At 37.3% G+C, this 14122-nt stretch overlaps 2 long non-coding RNA genes across 2 annotated transcripts in view; one reads left to right on the plus strand and one right to left on the minus strand.

The window, feature by feature from the left end:
* Positions 1 to 4609, minus strand: part of LOC119539118 — a 60489-nt gene extending 55880 nt beyond the window's left edge. Inside the window, exons 1-2 of the long non-coding RNA XR_005217795.1 lie at positions 4475 to 4609; positions 3590 to 3703 (exon numbers count right to left, since the gene is read on the minus strand). This is a non-coding gene — a long non-coding RNA (uncharacterized LOC119539118). The remainder of the gene's footprint in view (positions 1 to 3589; positions 3704 to 4474) is intronic.
* A 3435-nt stretch (positions 4610 to 8044) lies between these two features.
* LOC119527434 overlaps positions 8045 to 14122 on the plus strand; it is a 94279-nt gene continuing 88201 nt past the window's right edge. Inside the window, exon 1 of the long non-coding RNA XR_005215394.1 lies at positions 8045 to 8125. This is a non-coding gene — a long non-coding RNA (uncharacterized LOC119527434). The remainder of the gene's footprint in view (positions 8126 to 14122) is intronic.

Genomic DNA, 14122 nt, shown 5'->3' on the forward strand with positions numbered 1-14122 from the left:
AAATTTAACTGATTCTGTATTGTTAGATATTTCCATTATGGAAGTGTTCCCAAAAAACCAAATGATTGTCTCTCTAGTTAAGTACCCTTAACACATTTATTTTAAAGGGAGTAAAAACATGTATTTTCCTATAATGAAAAAGTTCTGAAGGAAAAGTACTTCATGCCAACCATTGGTAATGTGATATATTGCCTTTGTAATTTGAGAACATTCTTTAATAATGATATGCTGAGAAAAAAATTACTATAGATGTTTTAATTTTTTAAAAATTGTATATTTTGACATTCATTCGTTGCTGGTGGCAATGTAAAATGATATGGTACTGTGGAGGATAGTTTGGCTGTTTCTCAAAAAGTTAAGATAGAATTACCATATGACCCAGCAATCCCACTATTAGGTATATTCCTCAAAGAATTGGAAGCAAGGACTCAGATATTTGCACACCGATGTTCATAGCAGCATTACTCACAATAGCCAAAAGATAAAAGCAAGCCAAGTGTACAGCAACTGATGAATGGATAAATAAAATGTTGTATATAGATACAACGGAATATTATTCAGCCATAAAAAGGAATGAAGTCCTCAAACATGCTACAACATGGGTGAACCTTGACGACAACATATTGACTGAAATAAGCCAGACACAAAGGAACAAATACTGTGTGATCTCACTGTTTTGAAACAATTAGAATTAGAAAGCTCATAGCGACAGAATCTAGAATATAGGTTACCAGGGGATGAGCGGTGGTGGGATGGAGGGTGGCAGATAGGGAATGGGAAGTTAAGGGTAAAACATACAGGATTCCTATTTGAAATGATGGAAATGTTTTGGTAATGGATGGTGATGATGGCAGCACAACATTGTGAACATAATTAACAGCACTAAAAAACATATATGACTATGATTAACGGGAAATGTTAGATTGTATATATGGTAACAGATTCAAATTTAAAAAAAAAAAATACATGGAACTATAACACACAAACAGTGAACCTTAGGCTAAACTGGAATTTAATTAATAGTCCAATTATTAGAACAATTATAAATTTTTTGAAATGCAGCATGCCTTTGCTTATAAGGGTAGGGATGGGAGTTATGCTTCAGGGAAGATCATACTTTCTGAAAATTAAATAATTGCAAAGAAAAGTAGTGTTTTGCAGTTGATCCTTTCTGTATTGATATGTTTTTATGCAGAATTCTGACACTTTAGACTCATCTGGAATAGAAGAATTAGTCCCTTGTTCTCCAAAACTTCCAAATAAATCTTTTTCTTCCAAAAAGTCAGATATGGGAGGCTTACAAAAGACCAGCTTCCTTGGGAGACTCCCAGAACCTCTACCCTCAGCAGAGCCCAGAAACCCAAAAGCAGCAACTGATCTTATGATACTTTGGCTCCTCTACCCTCACCACCAGCCAGAAACGGGGGGTGAAAACAAGAATCAACACCAATGAGAAACCATTCCAATTTTTAGAAAATATGAAATCCATGCTAACCAAAAATATGGGGGTGGGGGAAGAAGTCCGAAATGAATGTTACCAATTATACCTTGCATTTTGGCAGCAAAATTATAAAACAAATTTAAGTCCCATGAAGGCAATTACCATGTCTGCTGCTACTTTACTTTTTTCTCCAAAACCTAATAGAGGGCTTATACATTTACTAGGTGCTCAGTAAATGTTTGTAGAATGAATGAATACAAAAAGAGACTAAACTATTTGTGGTATGGCTGAAGAGTAGAGATTTTAGTCAGTTACAGGAAAACCTTTCACCTGTTTTTCTTTAGGCAAAAAGCATTACATGCTGGATTTAATTAAAATAAGAGGCTTAGAAAAATTATTTTTAACAGGATGCATGTTAACACATGATACATGCTTTCCAGAGGTGCATAAAGAGCAAAAGCAGAGAAGAGTCTTTACTAATCAAGTTGGTACCCATAGAATATCATCCATATTTCTACTGTCCAAAGCCATGAGGTGGATGCTCTTTTTGGGTTCATCAGCATCACTGGTTTTGCTATTCAGAAGTAAAGAGATTTGAAATCTCATCTAAAACCCGCCATAGTAAGGATAGTGAAAGAGGATGGGAAAGGATATAGAAAAGTTCCTTCCAGACTTGGTTATAAGGTAAAGAAGTTGAAAGCTGGAGTAAAGATCACATGACCTCGTCTATTCATTCACAGAAATTTGCCATTTTTTGAGCACTATTTTGTGCAAAAGAGATTGCAAAGACACCAATCCTATCCGATAAAATCTTATACTCCACTAAGCACTTCATTGGCTGGCTGTTTCTCACTGTAATTTCTTCTATTCAAAATTTAAACTATTTTACTAAAATTTTTAATCATTCATTCTGGTTTGTATTTCTATATGCTGTTATACAATTTAATTTTGTTTCAGTTATCTATATTTTCATGATTAACGTTTATTTTATTGAACATATCCTTTTCTATCCTAACTTCCATTTTGACTACTATTTTTATGTTGACATATTTCAGAGTAGATTACAAACATCATTGTATTATATCCCTAAAGATCCTTAACTAAAAAAAAAAAAATAGTACACTTCTTTAAAAAGGAGACTCTTCCTCCATGTTCAAAATAATATTATCACACTTTATAAACTGATCAATATATTCTTATATTAGCTAATATAAATCCACATTCACATTTGACTGCAAAATGTTTTTTACAGCAAGCTATCTTTTGTAACTACATTACTTAAAACTCCCACCCACACCCATGCCTCGCATCGCATACAAACACACATACCTACACTTACACTCGTACACACACACAAGCACACACACACTTGCAAGTTCATATAGATCTTTTACTCCCTGTCTTTCTTTGGACTATAAAGTATGATGATCCTGTGAAGTCTGCCCCTCTCTTGCTCTTGTCATTCTCTCCAGGGCCATCATTCTCCAACCCCACCACTTCCTACTCAGCCTCTCCAGGACAGTATTAAAGATGCAGGTGGTCAGTCTTATAATTAAGAACACATTTCTGAACACGCTGTTCCAGAGAAGCACTTTTCTGCTCTAAACCCAATTTAGGACTTGGACTGCTTTAGCTATTATAATAGTTCTCAAAGAAGCACTTGTACAATTCAGAAGAAAACTTCCCTTGATTTTTGGCTGAATGTTTGTCTTCAAGGAAGCTCACAAGAAGGACAAACAACCCTCACTAGTATCTGGCACAAATAGCCAGAAGCTGGGCAAGTGTCCCCGGAAAGCCTGGTCCTGCATTCATTCCTGACCTTCTGTAATCCCTTCTCTCCTGATTCTAATTTCTAGAGCACCCCACATCTAAAATTGAATTGCATGAATATTTCCAGCCATTGAGAGTATTTATGTGAAAGCTGAATTACAAGCATGCATAAGGACGCAAACACACACACACACTTTCTAAAATAGATGTGAACCTTGATTCCAAATCCCAGGACTCTTACCCTCTGGAAAACCAAATATTAGATTGGTGCTGACAGGGAGGAGAGTGTATTTTCTCATTGTCTTCTACCATTTACCAGAAAATGTTTTGTGGAATGATTTCAATCCTAAAAGAGCAGTCTTTACTTTTTAAAATTACCTTTTGGTAGACGTGGCTGCTTAACTCACAGGATCCAACAGGCAATCTTTCCATCCTTCAAAATGTGATTTGGAGGATACCTCTCCAGACACGCATCCCAGTTACAGATAGACCCTATTATATGAGGTAGAGCGTTGACATAAGTGGGGAGAATAGAAACAGTGGAGGGGATAGGGAGAGACAGTGATTTTAATTCACAAAATGGAGTTGTTCTCTGACTCGGGGCTGTGTGTGATCATTTGGACATGGTCCCTATGGAGATGTATTCCAAACATTATGTTTCACATCACTGGTTTCCTAAACCTTTCCTGAAGCAATACCATTTCTTCAGACCTCCTTTTTCTTGAGGTATGCACGTTCATGTCATTGCTAGCCACATTCTCCTAGATGGTGTGCTATGTTGTCCTACAAAAGACTTCCACCAATTAGGAACACCTCTATACCCACCTCTACGTTATAGGATGCCTTTGTGCAAATTAGAAAGAGAAGCCAGCTCTGGGGAGATGAATAAGAAAAGTAATCCCTCTGGGCAAAAGCAGCCCCTCCCAGGAAATGGCTGGGCACCAGAAGTACCTCCATACAAAGGAAAAAGGCTGCTCTCCCCCACAATGGAAGCACCCACTCCAGAGCACAGGACGTGGTGAGCAAAGCACAGCCATGTTTCAGTCCCAACGCTCTGGTTAAAATTTAGCTGGACGCAGACGGCACAACCCTTCTTAGGTGCCCTGCCAACAAACCCTTAACTGAACAGATCCCTGAAGATTTTGGCCTTTGATATAAATTTGCATTTTAATACGCAGTACAATTCTCTTTCTCGGTACTTTTATAACCCCTACAGCACTATCATTCATGCATTATCGGAAATAAAGCTTCAAAACTACTCACCAAAAAAGAAAAATGGGAAGAAAATGAGAGTAAGCAAGGAGGTTGGGCGGCCCTCTCAGCGGAGGAAAGCTCCGCGGAGCCCTCTGCGCTCTTTACAAGAGACACCGGCCAGCGCTCACTCCCCTGATCTGGCAGACAGCCACGAGAGCAAGGATACATTGTACGTACAAGTCACTGCAGAAACAGAACTCCGTGTGAGTTCGCGTGCATTTGAGATGCAGAGCCGTAATTAAATAATCTCACTGTTTATGACAGCGCTGAATAAAGAGTGCCTGTAAGCACTGCACAGACCCAGATTCACAGGCGTTTCTCCTGTCACACAATGAATGTGTATCCTGCAACGTACATGTTCTCTCTCATATAAATGTGTTGTTACTCATCACTCATATGTTAATATACCATGATTTTTAAACAATTAGAAAGTGAATATTATATGCTTTTCAGTCTTTCATTATTCTGCATCTAGAAAGTACCTTCCACATCTCCCGACCTAATTGTCTAGTGGGTGAAACAAACATAAATCTTATTTTAAATCCCTTTTCTGTTATATTTTAATGGAAACGACTTCATGGGAAATATTTGTATTTCAGGGTGTAAAATTATAACTAATATAATGTAGTCATTTCAACATGGTGAAAACATTTGGACAATGACATAGGATAAGGGAATAACTTTTGCAAAAAAAAAAAATTCATTTTAACAATTAAATTGTGTATCATACCATTGGGGGGTTTTAGAGAAGATGTAGAAGGAAGAAGTTGCTTTGACCAAATTGGCTTTACCAAAACAACTAACCCCCAAAACTTTGCTAATGTGGAAACAGAAAATTCTGTGTCATTATTCCATTTTCCTACCCCTTTAATCTAGGGCCTAGTGCACATGCTAAGGGCACAGATACAAGGTTATTGACATAGAGAAATACAAGTTTACTCCCTAAATATGAGTCAAGAATTTCACTTTCTGGAGCCTGTATTATTTGGACTCATAAGCCCCACCTCCATGAAAATGCAATATACTTTTCTGCAATTTGGGATTCAAGAGACTAAGAATAACATGAAGAAACTGAAAACCGATTCAAAGTCCCCGTGGTAAGGCTTTCCCCTGCTTCGGATGATATTCTACACCACCCTGACAACGTATCTGATTGTAGTAACTCCAAAGAGCTCTGGACTTTTAAGGATAAAATACAACTTATGACAAACCCTGTCTCAGAATCCTAAAAACTCAAATGACTATAGGGACCAGATACAAATAAGAGTGAAAAAAGCTGAGGGTTTGCATATTAAACTTGTTGAGCTATTTTGAGTTTCCCTGAAGAAATACACTCTCCCATTTTTCTTGAGACGTGGTTATGTCGACACGGCATGACATTTGTTGTCCTGCTATTGACAGAGACATGAGCAGCAGAAGTATTTCTAATAAGGAAAAAAAAAAAAAAAAAAAAAAAAAAAAACTGGCTGTGCTGGTATGATGGTGATTGGCAACTGTTACCCAGCCTCAGTATCAGGGAGGTGAAGGGACTGATGAAAATCACGGCATCTAAAAAGCTCCTGCCCTGTCTAATGGGGGCAACTTGCTTCTCAGCCCAGGCCATTATTGTCACATGGAAATGTGTCCACTCGTTCTTCTACCATCATCCAATTTTTCAAGAGAAGTTGGTAATCCAGATTTTTATGTAAACTCTCCAAATTTTAAAATAGTAGCTTAACTTGTTTAAAATTGGGTGAGTCAAGGAAAACACATAGGCAGGAGAAATATTACCAAAGGCCTTCATTTTGAAACCTCTGGTCTACACCATGCAATATGAGATTAATGGGACTCTGAATGTGCTTGGTATTCCCAAGAGCTTAGCTCATAAATCAGCAAATGTGCATCTCAATATGGAAGAATTTGCTTTAAGGTGACATGCAAAGCAAACCCTGTAACTGTTTTTACTCACCGCAGAATAAAAGAGGTTAGGACATCCCTCCCAAAAATCTGAGATTCTCTGTCATATTGCTTGTGGATGTTTTTCAATTCAGTGCCTGTGTTATGTACTCAGGGAAGGACATGCCCTAATTTGGCTGTATGCTTCCATTCTGAATATCTACATCTACAAATCACTAACTAGGAAAGTTTGTTAGTGTTTCTCCACTGGATGGAGAATTCTGTCTATGCTGGTAATTGCTACATGAGTTCCTAGAAGATGGTATGGCTATATTTAAATAACAGAACCATGAGGACTGTCAGGCAGATTAGTTGTTTGTTAAAGACAAAGCTGAGGCCAAGAACTGAAACTCCATCTGTCTCCCATGATCACTCTTGTGCTCTCTTTGTTTGCAGTATATGTAATACTCCAGACAAACACATGATTTTTAATAGTTTGGACTTCAGGCACAAATCCATTCCTGGTCTCATAAGTTCAATAGGTGACTAGACATCATGGCTAACTCAAGAGTACCTTTAGCAGGAGGACGTGACTTCAAAGGAGGCTACTACAAGCTGTCCTTGACTTCCATTTATTTTACAAAATTGAAACCCTCCTCACCTCAGCTGCTTTGAAGCAAAGAGAAATGAGATGGAGATCAAACTGAAAGCCTTTCTCCCTTAATGTGTTGACTTGGCCCAAGATACACAATGAATTCTGCCACTTCTTTTTTGGCACTCTCTTTGGTCCCACTTGGCCTTCCAAAGGTGAGGATATCTCTGAAATAGAATATCTCACAAATCACAATTTTCAACATCTGCCAGCTTGTCAGCTTTTCCTCCTCCTCCTCCTTTTCTCTCACCTTCTCTCTTTCTCTCTATCTTTTGCTCTGCTAATTCACTCCCCTATGTGTTATCCCACCCTTGTCCAGAAGAAAATAGTAGAGATTCTAATTTCATTTATTTATCCTAAGTATCATAACAAGTTCCCAAGAATAAACCAATAGTACTCGAGTTTTCCGGCATTAATTTCTTTCTTTTATAGTCAGATACATGACTTCTCTGGATTTGTCAAGGTGGTCATTTCCAAACAAGTAGCAATTTTTGGAAATTCTAAATCAAGGAACAAAACTAACAAAGAACAGTAAAGAAAGAAGAAATTCAGCGTCTTCATCGACCTTAAATTCAGCCCAATACCTCTCATTTGAGAGAGGGTTTGTTTTATGTGTGCAAAAATTCATCTCAAGGTTTTAACCTTTTAATCCACAAAGTCATACCTCCCCACCCCACCTCAGGCAATTCAAATCTGAACTCTTTCTCTATAAATGATCTGTTTCCTATTTCCCTTAAGGATTAATTTTCAAGCTCCAGAGAGAATTCTTAATGGTCTAGGCTGATCTTGGAGAAAAGAAACCAAATCTAACAAAAACAAACCAAACTATATTACACCTCTATTAACTTGCTGGCATTTGCCAGCAATTCTGCAAATTTTATGCTTTTGATAGGTCTTTAAAAGATTCTTTGCAAATATGATTCCTTTCTAGAAGGGAATGGACAGATGAGGCTGACTCACAGTGTTTAGTTCATGTCCAGAGATTCAGTTAGGGTTGTCAGGCAACCACGTTTAGCTCTGTAAGGAGGAAGAGGCCCACATTCATGTCTGAGAGAGAACATCTGTGCTGGAAGCAGGAAACGTCTAATCCAAGAGCGCTGTCCAATCTATTATTAGAGAGGAAGGGAAGGCAGGTGAGAAGATCAAGTCTTAATGCTAGATATTTAGATGCTGTTCTATTCCTTACATAAAGGTGCTAAAGCGAGGGAACCAGCCTCTGCAACTTTCAATCTTGGAATTCTCAAGCTTAACACATTTGCAAGTCTTCCTCTGCTGGCTCACAGACAGACATGTTTTCATGACAGCTATGTAGGACAATTATTTGGTTTATCAGAAAATAGTTAAGCCATTTGTATTGATAGAGGAGGCTTCATGCCAGTTGAAACATTCTTACACAACCCAGCCACTCAGGATGATTTGTAAGCTTTGGAACCAGGCACAATACGCAGCTTAAGATACTTGGAGCTGAGAAACGAAAACAAAGGATGTGGTCTCTCTGCGGCTCCCTGACCTCAGGGACTGTGTGGTTTCCATGACTATAAATTATCTTAAAAGAGGTTGAAATTTAGGTTCAGAGAAATTATTCTGAAAGCAACGGGAATACAATGACTAAATTGTCACATTAGATAGTTGCTCTGGTTTTGTTCATTCTTAAATTTTGTTGTTGTTATGCTTAATTTCCTCCTATAAGTCACCTTTTGGCTTGGCTAAAATGAACTGCAGACTGCAGGATTTCAAGGAAGTGAGATCTGAGTCTCCCAGCTGTGTTGCTGTAAACTATTCAATTACGATGCAAATAGCTCCACAAGCATATTTGGGCAGTGCAAAGTTCACTCTCTGGGAGTGGAGCCCTGGTAAAAGGACTCATTTCTGCTTCAGATGATAAGGAAGTGGTGTACTTCCTGTTTCTCTCTAAGCACAAGAAACAAAGTAGAATTTTAGCCAGCATGGGAGAGAAGCAGGCCTTGCTTTTTGACTTAAAGTCTATGTTGTCTGATATTAGTATAGCCATCCCAGTGCCTCTTTTGGTTACTATGTGCATGAAATTTTTTTTCCATCCTTTCACTTTCAACCTATTTGTGTCTTTGTGTCTAAGGTGAGTCTGTTGTAAACTGCATACAGTTGGATTATGCTTTTGTATCCATTCTGCAGAGTGCTGCATTTTTTGAAAGCTTTGAAGTAAGGGGCTCTACTTTGGTTTCTGCAGTCTTGCTGTGGAGAAGCGGAAAGAGATTGTTAATCTCTATTTCTCTGTCTCTGACACCCGACTAAACAATCCCTTTAAATTACCAGAACTCAGGAGCATGTTATTTTAGTCACCTAACCCTTGATTATTGTTTCTATTATTCCAATAGGTTTTTAGCACATAGCTAATTTATCACTATGTAGAGTCTATTATTCTTGTAGTGAACATGTGTCATTCTTTTCAGATGCCCAACGGCTGAATCTTTTTCTTATGTGTGGGGAATTCTCCACCTTATGATTATTGGTGGGAGATAGAAAACTCCTCCCATAAAAGAACTTGAAAAATTGCTTCCTCAGTGTCCCTTGAAGCCAGGGCACAGGCATGTGTCTTAGACTTTGCCAATCAGATGCTTTTTGCTGGATGTTGAACTGGGAATTGATGAGGCTAAGAAGTATCCATCAGGCTAGAGTGGCAGTAGTTCCCGTCAGTGTCTGGTCTGAAGATTAACAGCAGACGAGCTTCAGGGTCTACACTAAGAAATGGAGGCATCGGTGACTACACTACACAGTGCTGCTTGGCTTGATGTTGTACAGTGCTAAGTTGAGCCCTCTGTTTCTGGATGAAGCCTCCAAATCTGGTTATGTGGCCCACTTGACGATGAATTATATTTCTACTTAAATAAGCCAATTGACTTTTGTTTGTTTGCAACTATACACTCCTTAGCCTCAATCAGAAATCCTAACCTTTTCCTTCTCTCTTCTACTTCTCTTCTCCTCCTTCTCCTCCTCTTGATCTCTCTCTTTCTCTCTCTGCTCTTTTCTTCAAAAGGCACTTTGTGAATGGCAGAGCTGAAAAGCATTGCCTCCCTCCTCCCATTCTGCAGTTGACAAAACTGAGATCTAACAGGTTTAAACAAATTATTCCATTCAAACAGCCAGAATTTAGGATGCTTGTCTCCTAATCTAATGTTTTTAGCACTACATGCTCATGTTATCCAAAGAGCATGCTTAATGTATTCCCTGAAGATGAATGGGCTATTGATTTACTTCCACAGATATAGGGAATAAGGGGAAACATTTGCTAAAAGGAAGTTTTTAATTATAAATTAAATATTATAAATTTTTATAATATTATAAATTTTCTATGAGACAAAATAGCAGCACCCAGTCCATGTTTATTTGGTGATTTGTGTGGTTATGTGGCCATATGAGAAAAAAAAAAAAAAAAAGAAAGAAACTTGAGAGGATACCTGGAAAATCACCTCTGGTAGCCTAGTGAATTAAGGGATCTGTCATCAGTGTTTGTATTACAAACAAGGAAAACCATTTGATGCCTTGCATAAACCCTTACAATGTCTTTCAGTACGTAAATCTTGTCTCCCTTTAGCTTAAAAGCATCCCATAGCTCCCCATGGCACTTGGGATAAATTCAAACTCTTAAGTAGGGTGACCATATCATTTATGTTCCACTCTGGGACACTTGTGAGATGAAAGGGGCTCTATTAGTGATTGCAATGGGATAGCAGGCACAAACTGGGACTGCGCTAGCAAACCAAGATACATGGTCTCCTACCAACACTGCCTTTACTTTCTCTCTAACCTCAGGTAGTTCCCTCATGTCCCTGTGCAATTGGCTTCAGACATGCTAGATTCTTCCTTTCCTTGGATATTCTAAGCTAGTTCTGTCCTCAGAGCCTTTGTACTTTGCTGTGCCTTCTCCCTGGAACTCTCTCTCCCTAGCTCATCATGTAGATGCCTCCACATTCTGGGCTCAGCTCAAATTTTGTTTTCCAAGAGTAGCCTTTCCTGACCATCCTATTGCTACTCACCTTCTCCCTAACTTCCCTCCTGGTAATCCTCTATTTTAAATAATCATATTTATTCATTGGTTTAATTTCAAAATATCTAAAGGCAAAGATCTTATCTATCCGTTCTACTGTTTTATCTGCAGTAACTAGAACAGTGATTGAAATTTATTTCAATCACTCAAATTTATTTATCAAATGAATGAATATGTGGGAGTAAAACTGGAAATGAACAATATATGATTTTACTAACAAAGAGTGCTGAAGTGCATTAAAGACATGTTAACATTCATACACATACACAACATAGCAAGAACATAATTCCTGCAAGAGAATCTTTATCTTTTCAATTTACGGTAACATTATAGAAAGTTATATTCATTTTAATGGTCCAAAGGCACCAACCTACTTCAGAGTTTCATACACTGCTTAGAAGAGGAAATGATGACTTATAAATGAAATCAAACTTTGACATCAGTATTAGAGGCTTAAGGATTTAAAAGTGGCTATTTGTAGTAGTTCAGTATTTTCTTTGAAGGTTGACAGCACAGCCTTATGTTCCCTTCAGTCATCCAAAATTCTTTGTTTGCTCATCTCCTTCTTTTATTCCTTATGTCATATTTCTCTGTCTTTTTCTCCTATTAGACTGTAAGTGCCAAGAATGCAAGGATAGGATTTTTTTTCTTTTTAATATTCACAATTGTTCCCTTCCCACACCCCCACTCTCTTGGCACCTAGGTCCCTAGGAGCTGAAGGTTTATTAAACTGAAAGTAATCTTATAAAATGGACTGATCTAATAAAAGTATTCTAATAGGAACAGTATCAATGAGATACAAAACCATCACATGGCCAGTATAATGCTGCCTATTTTATACTCTTCGTGTTACAAAGTTTGAGATACTTCTGTTTCAACCTGATCCCCAAGCCTCAGGTGATTTCTAAGTCTCCAAAGTCTTCATCCTTCCCACCAGCCAGTGTGTAATAGTGGATTAAGCCAATGATCATCAATGGCTGCTATAACCATTAGGTGAAGAATTGGTTAGTATGGTTATAGCACTCAGGATTGTCAAATAGAATTTTTAAACTATATCGTTTCTCCTTCTTCCTCATCAACTATTTTGTTGCTTTAAATTTGGTCCTCATAGAAAGGCAGGATAAACGCTTGTGTTTTACTTTACTCATCAAATTTCAGAGTAAGAATTGGTATTCTAGCATACTCTGAAAGTGATCATTGAGTTTTTACTTTCAATATCATTATAAATTCTTGGATTTTTTAAATGTTTTTATTTAATGAGTTCAATTCATTGCAGTTATTTTTCTTTTTTGATGTGTGAGTTTTCCCAACTTTGGCCAATGTGAGCTCTTTCAAGTTTGCTCCCGTGTCCTTTTGACACTATCCCAGTTTTCATAGTTTCTTTGCTTTCAGTCACAACAAAATTTTCCAAATTCATCTTATATGTTTCCTTCTCCCAACCTGGACTCAGCAGTCTGGATTCCTTTTAATGGGAAATATACATTTTTTAAAAACCACAGTCTGGGCATCAAGAGTGTTCATTATTTCTTGGTATTCATTGCTTCTAGTACTTTTTAGTGGAAAAAGGTAGAAAATATGCATTTTTTAGAGAAAGAAACAGCATTCTTAAGTTCATGCTGGTATTTGTGCCAATTCAAAGGAAAGATTCCAATGTTTTAAATTAACTTCCTGGTTTTATATTTTTATCTCTCCTCTTCCTCTGAAAATAGCTTGGTTCATGAAAACATTAACATAACATACTTATTTGCTTAATTCTAATATATATTATAGTTTCAAAATAACAATTGAAATATTCCAAGTAATAGCAAACCTACTGAATGCATTTTAAAATTTCTTTGTTGTTTTCTTTTTTATCCTTAGAATGTGCAGTCAAAATACTATGGCTTAAAGCCCCTTGAAACAAATCTTCCCCATGTCACTACCACCTACATGATATACAGTTAGATTCACTAGTTTCAGTTTTTTTAACTATTATTTTTATGGAATAGTTTTGATTTAACTTTTCAAATTATTTAAAATATAAGCATTGTTCCAAAATCAAAACCTTAAATAAGGTACATTCAGAGAGGTCTAGTTTCCATGCCTTCCCTAGCCTCTGTTGTCCTGTTCTCTCCCTCATCATAGGTAACATTTTTGTGAGGTTTTGTTTATATATATATATAAATAATATATTATATGTATATATAAATAATATATATACACGTATGTACATTTCCTCCTTTTTTATCCAAAATGTAGCACACTATCAATGCTTTTTTGTAGCTTGCTTTTAAAAATTTTCAATGAACAGTATATCCTGGCAATAACTCCCTAGAAATATAGAGAGGTATTCCTCATAGTACAAGGCTACATAGTACTCTATTATGTAGATCCACTAAGTTTATTCAATCCGTCTTCCACAGATGGACATTTGGATTGTCTCCAGTATTTTTCTCTTACAAATAGTGAATTGGCCCAATGTTTTTGGCTGTACCTCCCTGCGAAAGATATGAACAGGCAGCTTTTCTTTCATGGTCCATTCAATAAACCTTAACTGATTGCCTACTATCTTTAATGCCATATGGGGAGGTGTGCACATATCATATGTGATCTGCCTTAGAGAAATTCATATTCCAATTGCAGCAGGAGCTCTAGATGCTTTAACATAAGTGGTTCAGTCACTGTTTAGCGGTGTGTCTCAATGGAATGTGATCTTGGGCAGGGTAATTTACCTCTTCGGATCACAGTTACCTCCACTGTGAAAAACAATAACGGTGTCTGCCTCCTAAGTGTATTGTGAACATTAAGCAAGACAATATTTGAAAAAGCACAATGCCTAGCACACAGTAAGCACTCAATAAACGTCATTTATAAATGGATATAACTGTCTTTGATAAAACAAGCCACCAGCAAAAGTTAATAACATTAATATTTTTGAGACAGTGGTACAGCAGGAAGAGCAAGGACTTGGGCATCAGTCAACCTAAGCTTTAATATTAACTCCACTATTTCCTCTAATCTATTTTGAATGAATTAGTTATTGCCAATGAGCTTCAGTTCCTTCACCTATAAAATGGGTTATACCACTCATCCAGCTTTGTGTGTGTGTGTGTGTGTGTGTGTGTGT

This window comes from Choloepus didactylus, chromosome 1 (genome assembly GCF_015220235.1).
Source record: "Choloepus didactylus isolate mChoDid1 chromosome 1, mChoDid1.pri, whole genome shotgun sequence".
Lineage (NCBI taxonomy): Eukaryota > Metazoa > Chordata > Mammalia > Pilosa > Megalonychidae > Choloepus > Choloepus didactylus.